This window comes from Acyrthosiphon pisum, chromosome A2 (genome assembly GCF_005508785.2).
Source record: "Acyrthosiphon pisum isolate AL4f chromosome A2, pea_aphid_22Mar2018_4r6ur, whole genome shotgun sequence".
Taxonomy (NCBI): Eukaryota; Metazoa; Arthropoda; class Insecta; order Hemiptera; family Aphididae; genus Acyrthosiphon; species Acyrthosiphon pisum.
This window is the reverse complement of record NC_042495.1, coordinates 82743621-82763426: the sequence shown is the minus strand read 5'-3', so window position 1 is coordinate 82763426 and position 19806 is coordinate 82743621. Positions and strand designations below refer to the sequence as shown.

General features: G+C 27.7%; 1 protein-coding gene across 1 annotated transcript in view; it reads right to left on the bottom strand.

Annotated features, from left to right (window-relative positions):
* LOC100159367 (junctional adhesion molecule A) overlaps nt 1-19410 on the bottom strand; it is a 180888-nt gene extending 161478 nt beyond the window's left edge. Inside the window, exon 1 of the mRNA XM_029490412.1 lies at nt 19362-19410. The gene's annotated coding sequence lies outside the window, so the exon portion shown is untranslated. The remainder of the gene's footprint in view (nt 1-19361) is intronic.
* Between the last annotated feature and the right edge of the window lie 396 nt (nt 19411-19806).

The window sequence follows — 19806 nt, the reverse complement described above, 5'->3', positions numbered from 1 at the left end:
AGTAATATTATTAAGAAACAAAAGACCGACATTTAAGACACTATAAATGATCAAAGAATAAACGGTGTGAAATTTAAAACAATTTAAATGATAGGTTATCGTATTTGTATTGATTATATTGGAGTATTTTATGTTTTAATGAAATAATGATATTAATGTCTTTAATATTGTTTAAAATCTTTAAGTGTTTGTATTTTAATTTTTTCATATTATATTTATTTATTTGATAACTTATATTTATAAATAATCAATATTATATTCGATAATTGAGTTGTCTAATATATATACATATTTATATTTTTCTTAAATAACGTACCTATGTGAATATAGTGAATTAATTGAATTTATCGACTATCATTTGGAATGGTTTTATATTTTATGTAACAAAAAGTGTTCGTAACTCATGTCAAAACCAAATTTAATTTAATTAGTAGAACGGCTAGTTAACAGTATGTTATATACTTATATTGTACTCACAGCTTGTACAAAAAAAATTCTGTGAATTTTCCTTTCGATAGAAAGTAGGTAGTGAAATGTCATAAGAATGTTTTAATAAAAAAATATGTTACCATCGCACAAGCTACAATCATAATTGAAATTAAAATAAAAGATCGGCACATGTCGGCACAAATAATCAATCCGCCTCACATTACTCGATTTTTGCTAAAAAATGTATCCACCTACGGTTAGTTTGTTTCACGCATATAATATATTATTAAATTATTTGTTTTATACATTTTTTTCACTTATTAATTCGCTTGAATTGTCTGTATTATCCCCGTCATTCGTATTCATACAAAGCAACGTGGAATTTCATGGTTAGATGGATCCATATTTTTACGCTCGAGACCAGACTGTTTTGTTTTGCCGGCTTCCGAACTGCGTTCAATTATGCAAATATCGAATGTATATGTATATCTTTTTTTTTTTCATAAACATAAAAATAAACGATGACTTTCAATTGAACGAAATGTATTCTTTATACACGATACGTATATATATATAAAAATAATAATAATAATAATAAATGAAGATAGAAACAATGCAAAAATATTATTCTTTAGTGGTTTTATCAGCCAAAAAGAAAATCATCCACCCATACTGCTAAGAGGGTATTACGGTTATGTCTTCCGTTAAATAAACTGAAAATGCTTGACTTTTTCAATTTCGACGTCGACGTAGACTGTAAATTGCTAATTTTGGGTATCGTTTCAGTTCAGACTAAGTGTATCTCTCTTCTTAAAAATTAAGTGGCACTACTACTTTTCATGGTTTTTATATTTTATTATTATTAGTAGTATTATTATCGACAACCTATAGCTAGTCGTCCGTAACGTACAGTATTTCATGCGTTTGATGTATTGAGTTCGTCTAAAGTATAAAATGGGCTCGGTAAGTTCAACAAGCAATGTTAGTAAAAATAAACTATTTGCTTTTGTTTGTAAAATGATTCATGCCAGTTGTATAGAGTTTTTCGAAGACCTATAATTCCAAAGCAAAGAGCTTTGTAATACATAATTTTTCCAATGAAAGTTCGTTTTTTTATAATATATAAATAAGTAAACAAGTAGCTAATATTGTAAACGTTATATACTAACAATGCATGTTTCTTATGATATGATAAGTCCAATTTTGTTTTTTCTTTCAACAATAAATTATTGTATTATTAATTATTATAAAAAACAACGAGTCAAAATGCAAAATTAAAATAAAGATAAAATGTTTCATAAGTATAAAAATAATTAATATTACATAGTTCATCATCACACGGCACATAATATTAACACTCGTCTCGTTATAATATATATTTTATCATCGAGGCACTACACTATGTGAAAATAACGCCATTTTATTCAATTTACAACACTTTTTATGAAGAATGATATGATGAGGACTTTGATAAAAGACAGATTATCAGAGCCACACTTAAAGACATACAAATATTAAGTAATACACTAAAAGAGCTATTGGTACATCGTCGCGGCCCTTCATCCGTCTTACCAGTACAGACTGTTTTCAATATTTTCATATTCACTATAACTTACTCATAAAAAATAAAACGTTCAATCATCGAACGTTTGTCACTGTGATTAGACTTAGAATTAATGTCACTCAGCAGACTTCTCACCCCACAGACTGCCGACAACGATCTCAGTCAGTAACGCTGATCCTATGGTTCACCTAATCACCTGTGACAAATGTCATAGGCAATTTAAGGGGGGTAGGTTGTTGTCAGGTTAGTTTAGGGGATTTCGTGATAAAATGATCATCTGTTGCATTGGGATGGGTGGTAGTGTATAGAAATATATAGACATTTTATCATAGGTATTTCAGATGACATTGGTTTCACGCTGATCTTGGTTGATGGTAAACGCCACTATTCAGATTCCTGAACTCAATTTATGCGTTTATCCTTCTGTTGGTCGATTATGATATTTAGAAAGATCAACTATTTACATCTATTACTAGAGACAATCTCAATATTATAAGACGTCATCATAACACGTAAAATGTACAATTGTATAGGTAATTATACCAGAAACGACTATATATAATATTTTCCTTTTATCTTATCCTTGTACATTATGTGTAATATTTACTCTATAGTTGCTTCACTTTGAAACTTAAATAGTTTCTGAATAATGCGCTACCTGCCTACACAGAAATATTATGTGTCTTGAAACTCCACGATGGATTTTCAAATGTATTATTATTACCTGTTTTATCCATATAGAGTAGACGCGTGAATTATTGGATTTGTCGAAATTATTAATTTATACTCTTGTTCATAATAAAAACTACTCAAGAAATTTCAATGCATATATTTTTGAGTATCTTTAGATATTCCTTTCATGTGTACTTTATAGTATCCAACATAATAAATCCGCTATGGAAAAAAGTTTTCACTTCTATCCCGCGTACCTCTACCTACTGCATTATACATTTTTTCAAAGTGTTTCTATTTTCTATTTTTTTTTATTTGTAAAGAAGAGTTTAAATATATACATACAATATTAAACAAACCATTTTGAAAACATTCGGGATGAGTATTATGCGCATTAAATTGCATTGTATTCAAATTCCATATGTGCTTCGCAATTGTTATAATTACTTATGTATAATATTATATTCATATAAAATGTACCTATGATATTATTATTATTTCATTTTTGTATTAATTACAATAACACAATCAAATAATTGTATATATTTGTATTCATTTTGAAACCTTACAGTAAAGTACGACCGATTAATTTATCCAATAAAATAAAATACTTCTACGACTTCAGCTATAAGTAGCTCTAATAATATATAGATAAATATAGCCATTTAGCATATGAAAAGATAAACAAGGCGCATTCAGAGGATCAATGCACCGAAAATTATGGAATAATCATACTTAGATTAAGGTCAGAATAATATAGTATGTTAAACACAACAAGGTTGAATTTCAAGTAAATTATATAGCTTATTCAAATTCACCTTAGTACAAACATAGAATATAATAAATTATAAACTGCTTTCGTATCAATTTCCTCTAATAATTATGTTAAACTTAAATCTGTTGAATAATCCCATATTATATATTCTTACCATCCAAAATGAATACAAAATCTAAAAAAACACTGCATACAACATCTATAATTACATTTTTAAGGTACGATTTGGTTTGGTTTTCGAGAACTTTAATTTTAGTGTATATTATACTAATATTATGTTGCGTTTTGTTTCGTGCCTTAAAATTATGGAAAAAGTTTCACACATTACTTTAAAGTATGCAGATGAATTATTTAGCAATAGTTTTGTATATAATTGTATCTCTGTAAATTAAAAAAGTAGTGAACAATTTCTGTGTGTACTCTAACCTAAAATACTGTTCCCTTCGGCCCTATTCATTTCACGCTACAGAGTACAGTAGGTTCCTAGACATTAAATTACCTTGAAAGAAGTTTCTTTTACTCGTATTTTCAACAATGTACACTTTTGAATCAAATAGTTACCTCAGTTGAGTGCTTTTAACAGACATTAAGAATAAAATGGCTCTAAGACATTTTATAAAATACATTAAAGTGCCCACATGATAATTAAAACAACTAAAAATGACGCGTGCCCAATAAACCCACAATTTAAATAAAACAAACATTACGCAAACAAACCAAATCAAATTAAACCAAAATATGAGGTATAGCTATCTAGATTAGTCTGCAGTTATTATAATAAAACTATTATTTTTAAACAGAATATATCAAACACAACTCAACCGGGAATTAGTTAATCGGGATAATGATTTATTAGTTTTATTTTAATTGTTTTATTATTACACTCAATTATTATTGTTATATTCTTACTACATAATATTGTCTCTTATATTATCAGAGGTTAAAGTGGAAAAAAATTCCAGAGGGGACTAATATCTCCATATATTTTTAAGCGTTCCATCTTATGTATAATGTCTAATGTATAAAATTCTAATTTGTTAAAGAGGACGCTATTTAACCACAGTCAGAGGTAGGGGGACTGAGTCCTCCTGTGCCTCCCCACTTTAACCCATGTGTATTAGTAAGTTATATATTATTACATGTATCTAGTTATTATTTAAAAAAAAAAAAATATATGTATTAACTGATAATTCAACAAGTTCTTAGATATCGAATAAGACAACCATTTTCTTCATATATCCCGTGTCCCTTTAACCAGTTTCTACAAGAACTATGTTCAGACTATTCTTATATTATATTATTCATTGGAAATGGCATTTAATTTATGTTTTATTTAAGGGAGTACATATTGGACTGGTCTCTGATTACAATTACTCCGGATGAAGGAAAGAAATTCCGACTATATCTCTGGCTTTGATATATTAAGCACCAGCGTGGTAGATTGGCCAAAGACTTACTCTATACATAATTCATCTTTCATTTAGGGTATACTTTTCCTTTTATCGTTGTTATATTCGAGTACATTATATATTTAAGTTATACATTGCCACCGAATTATTATAAGGCATTAGAAAATTACATTTATTACAGAACAAAAGAATGAAATATTGTAATAGTTTCTTTTTTTTTTTAGTAAAAACGTTTCGCTGACATGAAAGGATTCATAATATCTGATCTATAGTCTGTCATAAGTCATAATTGTCAATATAAAATAATAAACCTCATAAATGTTAATAATTATACATATATTCATGATTAAATCCATAAACCATTAATATCTTTCTATTTTCACCTGATAATAAACTATCATGCTCTCTCCATCATAAAAAAAAATTAAAAATTAATTTTTACCTCTCTCAGTTTCAACTTTTTTCATAATAAAGATCTTTCCTTCATTGATGTCTTTGTAAAAAAAATCATCCTTCATTTCATCTTCTATATTAATTTAAAAATCTAAAAATGAATACGCTTTATCAGTTTCTTTTCTATTCGTTGACTAATCAATAATCATATAGCTCTTATATAAGTTGATAATAGTTGAAATGTTATATTTCTTTATGTTAATATATCTTTAATAATAATAAACAATCTTTGTATTTTATTTCGAATAGTTAATTGGCAATATAAAAGTTGAAATTATCATTAAAATATCTAAATTAAATTATGCAGCTCATCAGTAGTATAGAAATTTCCCAGGTCTTAATAAAATAAGTGATCGAAAAACTACAATCACTTTCTACAAACGCATTGCTCGTGAACTGATGCGATGAGAAGGTCCAGTGACTATTTGAGAGCTAAAATCCAATAAAATCCAATACATTTAAAAAAAAAACTTTTAATTTCCTTTACATATTTTAGATTTATTGGAGTATCAGGATCGCGTAATTCGTTGATGTTCAAAAGATCAGAAATTCAAGTTTAAATTATTGTTTTTCTGAAAATGTATAGGTACCTATTTAGTTAGGTAAAAAACACTGTTTATATTATTTTGAGATTTTATATGTTTAGCTTATAATTAAAATCAGAATATTATTTTTGGTTTACAATATAATGTTATTTAACACGGTAAATATTAAAAAACATTATAAGTTGAAAACAGGATTCACATTTCACTTACTGCTATATTTTAGAATTAATTCTCATAATAAAATGTACACACCCTAACATTTAAGTTCATAAAATGCAAAAATAAAACCTTGCCAACTATACAATTCAAAATGTATTTTGTATGAGATTTGGCCAAGTAAAATAAATGGGCGTATTTTTTTTTATGAACATACTGCTGTAATTCATATAAATAACAATTACCTATACAATATTTAATTATATTTATTCAAAATAAATATTATAATATTAGGTACTTTCGTGTTTCAATAATTGATAAATATATTATTTTCAAACTATAAATATACTTCGTTTAGTATCCAAATATTTTATATTTTATTATATTATATTAAAAACTTTTCATGATATACAATATTTGTAATTTAATCTTCTACATAAAATTACATCTATCCATTATAATAATTATCCATTACAGTTGTTCATTAGAACAAAACAAAAGTTTAAGAATTAATATGATATATATTTTTAATTACATACTCCAAACGGCCTTAAACAACTTTTGAATAGTATATTCAAATATATTAGTATGTAGTACTATAATACTACGTTGTGTACTTGTGTTTCAAGAAATATGTTGCTGGAAAAGACGAACCAATCGTAAACAAATAAAAACTACTTTGAAATTTGATTGATGTGTTTTACAGCAGGCATTATGTAACTGTTCGAATAATTTAAAATTTGTTTGAATAAAGGACAGATATGATTTTGGTCGTTTATTGCACTCTTGTAAATAAATATATTATTTTATTAGTTTTTAAAATAATGTTAAACAAAGGCTAAACTTTCGCAACGACGCCAAGGTATATATTTTTACGTAATTCAACCTATGCTCCAAATACATTGAATAAAAAATAAATTATGGTACGTAATACGAATTTAGTTGTTATTTATTGTATAGATTATGTCGATCCCGGTCGTATTAATGAATATGAATTCCCGAAAATTTCTCGAGGAAGAAAAAAACGTTCTCAATATAATATGCAGTAAGTAAACTCGACATGGAAATATATTATGTGAAACGTTGCGAAAACCTGGCGCACTCGTAACTTTGAAAATAATAGGTACCATCGGTATCGTGCATTGGATAATGTAATCAATGTTTGAAAATAAATAATAATAAAAAAAACATGTACCTATAGAGGTATATTATAGTAATATATTATGGACTAATGTCAAACAAAAAAAAAATATACTCGAAACGATTTTGTGTGACATAATCAAAAATTCAAAGTCCATTCCACCGGATGTGTGTGTATATATTCTATAGTCATCCAATCGAATTTCACGAAACAAACTCTTGTCATCATATGTGTGTGTATCTAACCCACACGCACGTAATAAATATTTTTAAAATTATTTTCACTTGAGATGGATTGTGACGTCAATAGTATAATAATAATATAATGTGAGATATAATAATATAAGCTTAAACAAGTCTCCTACGCTAAAAAGTGGATTATGGTACTCTTATAGTTGGAAAAGGTAGCTTGAACAATTTGTATAGTTATTTAAACATTATTTAATCTCTAACAACCTATGAATAGAAAAACATACTACAATTCGAAGAAAAGTGAACAAATGTTTTGAGTGGGTGGTATACAAATATTAGTCCGTAAAAAAAAAAAATGCTCAAGCCACCACCACTCGGGGATGGACCTCGTACTGGCGTAGTTTCAGCTGTTGTATGACACAGTAATATTAAATTATCCTTAATGTACGCACCAACATTATAAAATTATAATAAAACTAGATGAAAATCCGTGTGCTTTCCCCGTGAGCAGTTTTTTTTTTGTGGAAAATCCTATTTAGTATATACGCGCTATATATAGGTGTATATCGGATTGAGTGTTTCTCAGTTTTAGACTTTTAGTGTTCGGCAGTCTATTCTTATTTCATGAACAAATTTGCGTAAAAACGGAGATTTTAAACGGAAATACACCTATATAGCGGTTGTAGTATATACTATATATGATTAAAAATTGGATATATATTTGGTATATATTTTTTAACGTGGTTAAACTACTTACTTTCAACACTTTTTGACATCTCTAATAAAAATCTCTGAGATTATCGTCAAATTTAGTTAAGTCATTTTTGAGTAGGTATAAAGAGTGTACCAGAAAGACTTGACGAAAAAATCCTAAAAATAATCTTTTAATATTACGTTATTATGTTCTAAATTAATTTAATCAGAAAAATATTGACATTTGAAAAAATTTTAATGAAAAAATAGATGACTTAGATAAATATTTATACCATCAATATTTTTCTTATAATCAGATTTACAAATTGCATATTTTGAATTTTATCAAAAAAAAAATAGTATCATTTTTTTTAAAAATATTTTACGTGTCATTCGAATGACAATAAATTACATATAAAAAAACTTAAATATATTTATTAGAATAAATGTTATTTCATCTCTCAGGCAGTCAGGTCTTCCTGTTACACTCTGTATAAGCTACACACTTACATCTGGTTTTAAGATTATATAATTTATTTATTCGAGGCCATACACGTGAAAATTGTATGCATGCTTGTACATTGCGCCTGATCTGCCCGAGAAACCAATGGCAACCATTTATATACAAAAAATAAAATAATAATACTATAATTTCTACTATTAGGTACTATTATAATCTACGACAAAAGGCAACCATTTCCAAAAAAGAAAATTCAAGCTTCCCGTTTGACCACCTCTTTAAAATTCGTATAAAAATCTATTTTATTGTACATAATTATAGAGCATTAGAGGAACTACTATATAAAATTTCCTGTAGCGATGAATGAGTGAGTGAGCGAGCGGTATGGTATTTAGATTTTATATATTATATTACTAGTCTTCAGTTCTAGTATAGATAATAATATTCAAACGCAACTCGCGATTCGCACGTCCGAAACTGATTAAATAGGTAGGTACTTTGGTGAGTTGTAATATTATATTATACGAGTGACCGAGGACTCGGGGACGTTCTACGCGGAGTGTAATTGATATTGTTATGGTTATTATTATTATTAAAACGATACGCGTCGTAACGGGTCGGTTGAATAATAATAATAATAATAATAATAATAATCGTGGGTCAACTTGGCCGCTGGATGACCTACGTTTGGCGACACTCGTGACTGTAAGTTGTAGTGGCCGTGGCTAAAGGGTCCGATGGTCCGTAAAGTTTTCTGGACGCACGTGGTCTTGCATAAACTCACTGGCGTCTAGGCTAATATTTTTAGTCAGCCCGAGTACCCACTGTGTTTGGTTGAGGGCTCTTAAAATACTTCTTTACATTTTTTTTCCATTTTTTCATTCTATTTCCGTCGTACAAACTATTTTCTACTTAAAGAAATGCAGAGGAATAAACTATGGGTACGCGCGGCCTAATGCGTCAAAGCGTTTCCGCTACGGACAGTTGTGCAGGAGTGTCTAGGGACTTTTTTTTTGGGCACCTGAAACTATATTTGATCACATATTGTTTGTTTGAAACAAACTTTGCATGCTGACTTATCGATTCCCGAACATTGGAGTTCGGTAAATGGAAGATAAATGACCGAACACGTATACAATCTAAGAATATGCATTATAATACAAAGTAGCTGCTGCACTATTAAAATGTGTGATTGTTTATCTATTGATTATTGTTTATAATACGACACTCGCATATATAGTCACGAAACGTAGTCGATCGCTGAATTATTATTATTATTATTATTATTATTATTATTATTATTAGGTATTCTTTTTCTTTCTTATTTCTTTTAATTGTTATTATTATTCGTATTATTATTATTTTTATCAGGTATCTAAAATTATTTTTGCTAATATTACTACTTTTATTATTTTATTATTTTTATTATTATAATAATAACTACTGTTATTATTATTAATATTATAATATTATTATTGTTGTAACCATTATTATAAGATACAGAACCTGGTTTGGTTAAAAATATTAACTTACAAATGTGCCCTCATAATGCATGAAAAATGTATACGAATTGGGGAATAATATTTAACGGTAAATAGTACTTTTACGAATGGTGTTTAGGTATATAATATATATATATATATTATAAAATATCATAAATAAATTGTTTCTCATATTGGCATCCATGCGTATCATGATGGTGGATGAGTGGTTTATCGCAGGGAATTTTATTCTTCATTTTATTTTTCAATAACCTTTCTACAATCATCGAAATACCCAAAAAATATAAGCTAAATGTTTATATATATATATATATATATATATATATATAAATGAACGACTGAAAGCTGATGAGTAACATTTTTTTCCCCTTTGGACATTCCTCTATGGTTGGGTTATCTTCTTTGTGTATAGAATTTGAGAGAATTCTTTTGATTTCTTTTACAATAACCTAAAACAATTAAAGTAAAAACGAGAGGTTGGGTCAATATATATTATGTCTGTTAACAACATTTTAAATTGAAATCGATTCGCTATGCATGGCAGCATTTGGTGATATATTTCTAATATACTTTATTTCTTATTTAAACAAAATGCTATAACAATACAAATATAATGATATACTTTTATGGCTTTATTGATTACATGGGTATATTTTGTATTTTCTTGTAAACAAATAATATTTTATGAATACCAATTATACAAAATTAATCAGCATTCGAATAATATTGATTGATGGATATTATAATTTATATTATTATGTAATTCTTAGGTTTTGAATTTGCTTCACAACAACGTGGGCCATTAATATAATGACTCATTACTATACATTTTAATATTTCATTCAATTAAATATAATATTGTACTAAGAAAATATTTTAACAAATATGAACAATATAGTAGAACGAAATAAAAAAAATTAAAAATCTATTCATATGGAAAAAAAAATCTTATAAAAGTAGATATATAAAATATTAAAAAAAAATCGCATTTTTGTGACAATCATCATAATTTCTTACAAAGGTTTGAGTCTTTGTTAAGCACTGACAACGACAACGACGACATTGTTTTTGAAATACGTCATACCTGTTGTCTATTATGATATTTGTTGTGTATAACACAATAATGTTTTGGTTGAAATGCAGATTTTAAATGAGTATTTTTTAATGGATTATGCACAATGTGAGATAATACTAAAGATTACAAAATATTGAGACAAATAAAACGTATAATAAAGTGTAGAGTCTTCTGTAGACCAATAATAAAATATATTATAATATTATTGAAGTATGTTACTTTGTTACAACAAAACAAAATTAATATATTATTATGGTTACGGTAAACAAATTAATAGACTTTTTTTTAAAATTATACCAGGCAGGTTAACTCGGTTGACTAAAAATAACTGGATTATCTTAATACGCTGCTGTGTAATAAGACGAAATTTACATGATTTTATTTTCGTTCGTTGACTTATGTTGCTTGTTTGTTACATAATAAATTTACTATAGTATATACTATTTTGTAGTTTATTAAAATTGTGTTTATTTCATTTGAAATAAATATAAATTTTGATTTAATATAACAATATATGATATGCAAAAAAATTGATATCAAATGTGGTCGAGATTTGGTTAATACCAATACAACTCTAAAACTCTATAGATCTATTAAAATACTACGTTGCTTCCGATATGATTTTAAGGGGACATCCATAAACCAAATATATACGTTCAATGTATTATTAAATTAACGTACTATATAAAACTTGCAGTTCTTACTTTTTTTAAATCATTATTTGGGATGAATTTTCTTTTTTTTCTTTTCTTGTTGAAAGTTCTTGCTATAAAAAATTCAAATTCAATTTAAAACCCACTCGTTAAATGTGTAATGTAGGGTACATAAACCAAAATACGACTTGAAGCTCACATTTTATACGTATGAATTTAAAACCGTATAATATATGGAAATAACTACTCTTTTACGTTCATAATAATGATGGTTTCTTTTTTTAATTACTGAAGTTTATTACCATATGTATATTATTGAGTTTAAATGTTCATTATTGTTGCAATGAAATATCATACATATAGAAGAATTCAAAAACAGTTTATACTTGAAATTTAAAAAAAAAAACGAATATTTAAATGTCAAGAGCTTTACACTAAAGCATAGAACCACCTTATTTAAATGATAATACAACTATAAACAATATCGAATGCATAAATACAAATTTTTCTACATGGACAATATAAAGTGCCTAAAATCAAGAACTACTGATTTACAGTGATTCAAAATAACAACAACGTCATCGACAATAAATATTTAAACTGCAGATAACTCATCATTGATTTTAATAATGTTACCGTTGAAACAATAAAACGGACAATTAAAATGTCCATAGTCACTGATTCCCCTTTATTAACAATTAATTGTATCAATATATCTACGTCCCATACTGTTTAAACAAAATAATTGAAGTTGTTTTGATTTATAAAATGATCGTCAATATTTGACATTTATAAATCAAAATAATATAAATCATTATATTTCATAATAATATTGTTTATTTATTGTTGAAGGTTATAGTTAAATGTTAATTGTGAATTGTTCAAGTAAATTAAAACTTCAGGTATAGTAGACAGGCATTATATTTTCAATTCATGTATTTATACTTGTTTATAAAATATTGAGCAGTTAACCTGATGTTTATACGATAAAGTAATTTTTTCACTAGCATAGTGGAACACGCCATAGTGATCAATATACTGAGAATGCAAGTCAAAGTGAATTCGTAATTCAACAAAACAATAGATTTTATGTTAAAGCTTTTTTAAATACCCTTATACTTACTTTAAACGTCTTGCTATTAGGCGTTTCGTATTTTACATTTTATATTAACGATGTATTATAATAAATTATGAACAAACGTTGGGCATCCGGTATTATTATATTATAGGTACATAATGCTTGAACTCTGAAATTCTGAATAGCATTTAAATAATCATTAGGAAATAATACGGTGCGAGTTACTAGGTAAACCGATTACAAAATAATAAATAGTACAAACAAAGTTATGCTAAAATATGTTGTATCGTTGTTATCCCAATAATGAAAATACAAAGTTCTTAACATAAATTTGGAATTTTTTTTTATTCAAACCACAACCACAAAGATTATTTGTCTTTTGATATTTAAATAGTATTTAGTACCTATTTACATAAAAAAAGTATATTTCAATATTACATTTTATATTATGAATAAAAGAATAAAGCTGAGGGGGTGGGCAGTTGAAATATGTAAAAAATCCATAACAATAGATTAGTATCAATTATATTGAACAATTTTGAGAATTTAAAGATAGATTTGATGTTGTCTGGATCGAAGCCTAAATCTTTTTATACCCTATTCAGAATAAGAACAGAATTCGGTAGACACTTGTTCGCATGGGCGTTGTTAAACCACACAGATATGGTTGATCGGTGGGGGGACAAACAGGTGTTGTCTGACCCCCGTACGACGAAAACTGGTCACCGTCGAACTCTATTTTTATTCTGAATAGATTATAGAGGTTTTCGGCTATTTTGAGGTTTGCTGATATCTCTGTAGCCTTGACAGTTTAGGATCAATTTTAATTTATAACGATGGAAAGATAACTAAAATTTTTATTTCATAAGAGTGTACCTATTAGAATTTGTTGACTGCAGTCATGATAGCTGTTTTAATAAAATATATAATTATTGATATAAAGAATTGCCTATTACGTATACATACCTAACTATTTTGTCATAATATAGAGTTGATGGTTTTGTGGAATGTGATAAAATACTAAAATACCTATATGGATATATATTAAACACCATGTAAGTAATAATTATTATAGCATCTGGAATACTTTAATAGTTTAAACATCAAATCATATGTTTATATTATTATTTGTTGATGTTAAATTAGTTGTTTTTAATTAATTAACAGTTTTAAATGGATAATATTATACCGTGTAAAGCGATGATGATTTTTCAAGTATAAATTAAATAAAATGTATTGGTTCTAAATAGCATCTAGTGAAAACGTTTACAAAAAATCGGTAATGTTTTATAATCTTATATTGGTATATCACTTGGGTATAAACGCTACACAAGATGATGCCTCAGTATGCCTAAGCATGCTCAGTGCTCACCACATTTTTTTTCGATAATGTATTTATAATGATTTTTAGAACTTTTAAATATACTTAAAGACCATATTTTTCGATTCTTGAAATTTTTCGTACTACTTAAAAAGTGTTCTGTGGAGATACAAAATTCTGTTTTTCAAATGAGAACTCCTCTTTTCAACTGTAAATTATTCGGGGGATAATTTTTCTGAAAAATTGAAGTATCAGAATCAAAATTCTTACGAGTAGTTTTTGAGTTATTCAACTGTATGCTCTAAGGATAAAAGGTCCATGGTAATGGATTTATAAGATATGAGGGCTATGATGCTTTGAAATTGTAGTCATTAATAATAATTTGTAAAAATGGCCCAAGTATATAAATATCAGATCCTTTTTTACGTCTATTTTATATTTATGTAAAACCATTTTTAAGGACTATTATCCTTAATTCACACATTTTAATAACCAAGAATCTACTGATTCAAATTTTGAATTAGGTAGATAAGAATATTTTCCAAAAAAATGATCTACTAAACAATAAAAAAGAGGGTTCTTATTTGAAAAACAGAATTTTTATCCCCACAGGACACTCTTTAAATCGCACAAAAAATTTGCAACGCGTGTTAAAAGATATATTTATTTTAAAGCTATATAATTCTGTTATTTATAAGCAAGGCCAGATTAAGGGGGGGGGGGAGGGGTCTAGTCGGGGCGGATGTCCCGGGGCCCTCTCAAGTACCAAAATTAAAGGGGCCCAGACAATATTAAGCTGATACACATTTTTAAGTGATTTTAAATAATAGCTTTTCCATAAATGGTTTTTAAAATATACAACTAAATAGTAAATACCTACAAAAGTACTATGGTAGAAAAGACGCATTTTACTGTTATTTAGTATTTGTTGTAAATAAGTATACTGTTAATACATTTAAAAGCTATTATGAAAATTTAAATTTAAAATAATGAATTATGAAGTATTAACTTTTATTATACATCAATTAGCAAATTTATAATGCAATTGTCAATTTTTTAAATAGTTAGAAAAATGTATCTTTCTGCGGGCGAAGCGAACGGCTTTTTAAAGCATGTCTTGTCAAAAGAGCCCATATTAACTTTCAGTCCCATGTCCCAATAGGTTCTTAATCCGGCCCTGTTTATAAGTGTTAATATACCTACTAGTACCTATTATATTTTTCTATTATAACATTATTGTGCCATCATCAACGTACTGAATAGATTCACTATTGATGTTAAATTAAATAACACTACACACGCCTTAGATGTATGTACAATATTAACTGTGCCTAATCATTACCATATAATACCTATGATTTGTATACGTACATATTTATGATACGTATATCATTATCTTATATTTTAAATGCGGTCCTTTGTTAATAAGCTATTGATTTATGTATTCAAATCAAATGTGTATACTCATATTATTATGTGAATAGCAAAAACGGATATTCCATATCAAAGGATACGATTTCAATACACACCATAAACAATTTTAGTATCTAAGTATTACATGACTAGAATGTTGGTATACAATTGTAAAATAAAACATATCAAATGATCTTAAAAGATTTATTAGGTACTTAATATAATATATTATAAACCATATTATTATTTTGTTGGTTCATATTCGTTCTATGCATTTATGAAAAATGGATTAAGATGTACACATATTAACAATAACTCACGTATTATGTACGGAAGGGGCTTATTGAGGATAATAATATTGTAATACATCCTGCATGGAAGTAAGTTAGTTATTTTTAATAAACTTAAGGTATTATAGCAACCAGGTATGTTGTATTTTGAAAATATTATTATCATCGTAGTTGTTAGTTTTGAACAGACGTTCCTTGTGATGGAGTTCGAGTACTAAAGGATTTAATACGATTGATATAACATTCAAACACAGTATTATAATAAAAAACGTTCAGTGATACTTCAGTTTAGTACGTTTATGTACGATGATAATATATTTTACAGTAATAATAACAAAACACAGTAATATATCCACACAACGAAATTATTCTTTTGTTAGACTCCCGGATATTTTTGTATCGGTTGAAAATGAAAAATAAAAAAACCGTATCATGAAACGAAAACAGCTACCGCAAGAGTATTATAATATATAATATTGCCATATACTCCCGTAGAATACTTAAACATATGCATACCTCCCGGTATATCCCTCCAAAGTGCGTTTCGACAAACGCGCGAATGAATAAAAATCGATAGATTTCCGTTGAGAAAGAAGAGAGAACATTCACAAATTGTGTACCTGATTCAGTTGGGTGTTAGATAATCAATGACCTTACTAGAAAATCTAAGGCACACAAAACTCATCTAGTCACTTTTATTAATAAAAAAAAAATATGACTATATACCGGGACTTTTGAAATATTCGTATTACACTATAACGAGTAGTAAAATAATATTATATTAGGCACAAAAGTTGTAGGGAAATTATTAACTGCAATATGACCTGCAGCTTCAAACAGAATTGAATGTGCCTTTTTTATTACGAGTAAAAGTCGCACACGTGCAGGCAGGTACATGGCTAATGAATAATTTTACCAGCAGAGTATAATATAATAATATATAGCTAGGTATGTAAATATATGTAATATCAATATAACTTAACGACGTTTATAAGTATTCGAACACGATTGTATGTTTGTGATCCATTATAATAATATTATGTAATGGCCAAAATCCGTACGGCGAAGTAATGTAATATTTAAAATAAAAATTATATTATATTTGTATTGATTATAATAGCTATTGTAATAATATTATCATTATTAAACGAATCAAAACATTATATTAGAATGGTAAGAACAAGCAGGGTAGTATCATGGGTATACAATATGTTCTCATTTATAAAAACGAAATATTGTATTGGTACAAACAATATTAATTAATAAATATTAAATTGGGCCACAGTGTTGTAGTTGATTCGTCCGATTGGCTCGAGATATTGATTTCTGAAGAAAAGAAAAGAAACCAAACGGCCATAAATGCATTCCACATAATATTATTATCATTCGTCATAATAATATTTTATAGCATATGACTCTAGTCGGATAAAATTCCACGTCCCACTAGGGTTTTATAGACTAACCTGTATACGCGCGTATGTCTGAGCATATACAATCTCACTCGGGGGACCCACGATGAGTCTACAGTCGTAGTGGTGGTGGTGGTGGAGACGGCGGGGTGGTTGTAATTCAAAATCCAATATGCTGAAGTTGGCCAACGAAAAGCGGATCAAAAAAAGAAAAAGAAAAAAGTGAAACACGTGTGTATAAGACCGCGCGAGTAGTTTTCGCTATCGACCCTCGAGCAGATGTCGATTTCCCACCGTCATCGTCGTCATCGTCATCGTCTTATAATACACCCCCTGCTGACACTACGCACTCATAGCCACGACGCTTTTCACTTCTCCGCCACCCATCACTCCGCGACCATTTCCGTATTCTTATCACGTATTCGGTCCGTCACAGGCGCTAAAAGTATCATCAAATCGTCGTCCCAGAATCACACACGCACACACATACTCTCGTGTGCTCACACGTCTCGATGAGCCAACCAGCCCGGCTCAGGTTTTCGCTCTTTGTATGTATAATATATTGTAGGACCGATTTCATTCAAGGCTCGTACCCCTTTACCCGGCATTATAACCACGTAATTTTGTGATGCACACAAAATAACAAACAATCCTTGACTCTTTTTTAGGGCACGCACTCGGGACTTTTGTTTGTTGTGTAGTCAGTGGAAGGGGGTGGCTTACGAATTTTCCTATTTTTCCTTATATGCAAATACGGATACCCTACCAATTCCACTTTCATGACATCGAAAGTCAACAGTTATGATTATTATTTGTATCACCCTTATCGATCGAAAGCCTGACCTAACTACCAGCATAATAAGTAATAATAATATTATATAAATCTAAAGTGATCGCCACAAACGTTATCATGTACAACTATTAATAGTATGTATCGAACATATTATAGTAATTAAATTTGAAAAAAATGCATTATCATTCAAACATGTATTTATGAAAAACAATATAATATACTTTAATAACGCGTAGTATAATCTAATATAAAAAATATTATTTATTGAGGGTAGATGACTTCAGTCCCAAAGCTCCCCCTCCCATTGTTCTCAATTTGAAGCTTGGAAAAAGACAACGAAATCGTGGATTTCACTTTAAATAACAAGGTGTGTATTATTTTGTACAACACTTAGGTTCTTGTAAATTAAATAGTGTATAATATTATTTACATCTGTAATTTGTTAAAACAATATTTTACTCCTTTATGCAATAGACACTTTATAGTTTATGATATTATCTGATCACTCTTATGAATGAGTAAGCCAGGACCGAAACTTTCTAAGGTAATTCAAGTCTGTGAGCTATGTACAGTAGATGATGACCACATTTATTTAATTTTCCATAATATTTAAACCTACAATATTTATATAAAAAAAATTGTACGTATATGACGTACCCATATACTATTATATTAGTACAAGTTTCATATATTATTAGGTCATTATATTAAAGTCCATTATACCTAATATGCGAAAGATAATTGTATGGTTTGATTGATCATGATTACCCACACAACTTGTGAAAATTAAATAACTGTTATGTCATATAAAGCGAAAATATTGTAACTCAATGTATAATAGTATTATTATACTATTAAGTTATTATTATTTTTATTTTTTACTGTTAACGAAAAAAACAGTTGTACTTTATACTTTATGGAACATAACTCTTAAGTTAATATTATGAAAAAAATCCTTTATTTATAACTTATATAATATTATAATAAATTATTATGTTGCATAATACAATTTATTATTATAACGCATTTTTCAATTTCTGATTCATTCGATGTATCTACTAAGGAACTATAATTTATAATCCACTTGAATGATATTAAATTAATAACAAGTATGAATTCTTTTTGATGCTTTTAATTACAAATTATTGATTGCTGTTTGGAAATGTTAAGTTTAAAAAATGTAATCGAATAAAATACATAAATGATTAATATTTTTGTCAAGCAATATTAAAAGCTTACCAGTATTACGAATTTTACCAATATCTGTTCACTTCAAGAAAAAAAAAAATCGAAATTATATAAAGTAAATATCATATAATAATATGTTATAATAACTTACTCGCAGTATCAGATTGTTGACGTTCTGAAACTTTCAATATTGTGTAAAGTTAGATCTGTAAGGAAAAAACCAACAATTAGTTTAAGAATAATATTATTTTATTACCTTTATATTAATTATAAACGTAATTATGATACAAATATTGTTAACTGCGCGATCAAATAAATTATATTTTAAAATATAATATATAAATTATATTATTATACGCACATTGTATAATATTATTTAATTATTATCAAATACAGATACGAAAATAAACACGAAATTCATCTTTGCATATTGTGATAGGATTAGCATATTTTTAGCATTTTAGATTAGTTTGATCGTTTATCCGGATTCTTCGTGGCGAGAGCCATATATTTTTGACACGTGAATGGAAGGAGGTAGTTGTAAATTATCCTTTCACGGATTAATGTTCGTAATATTATTTACCATTTTAAAATGC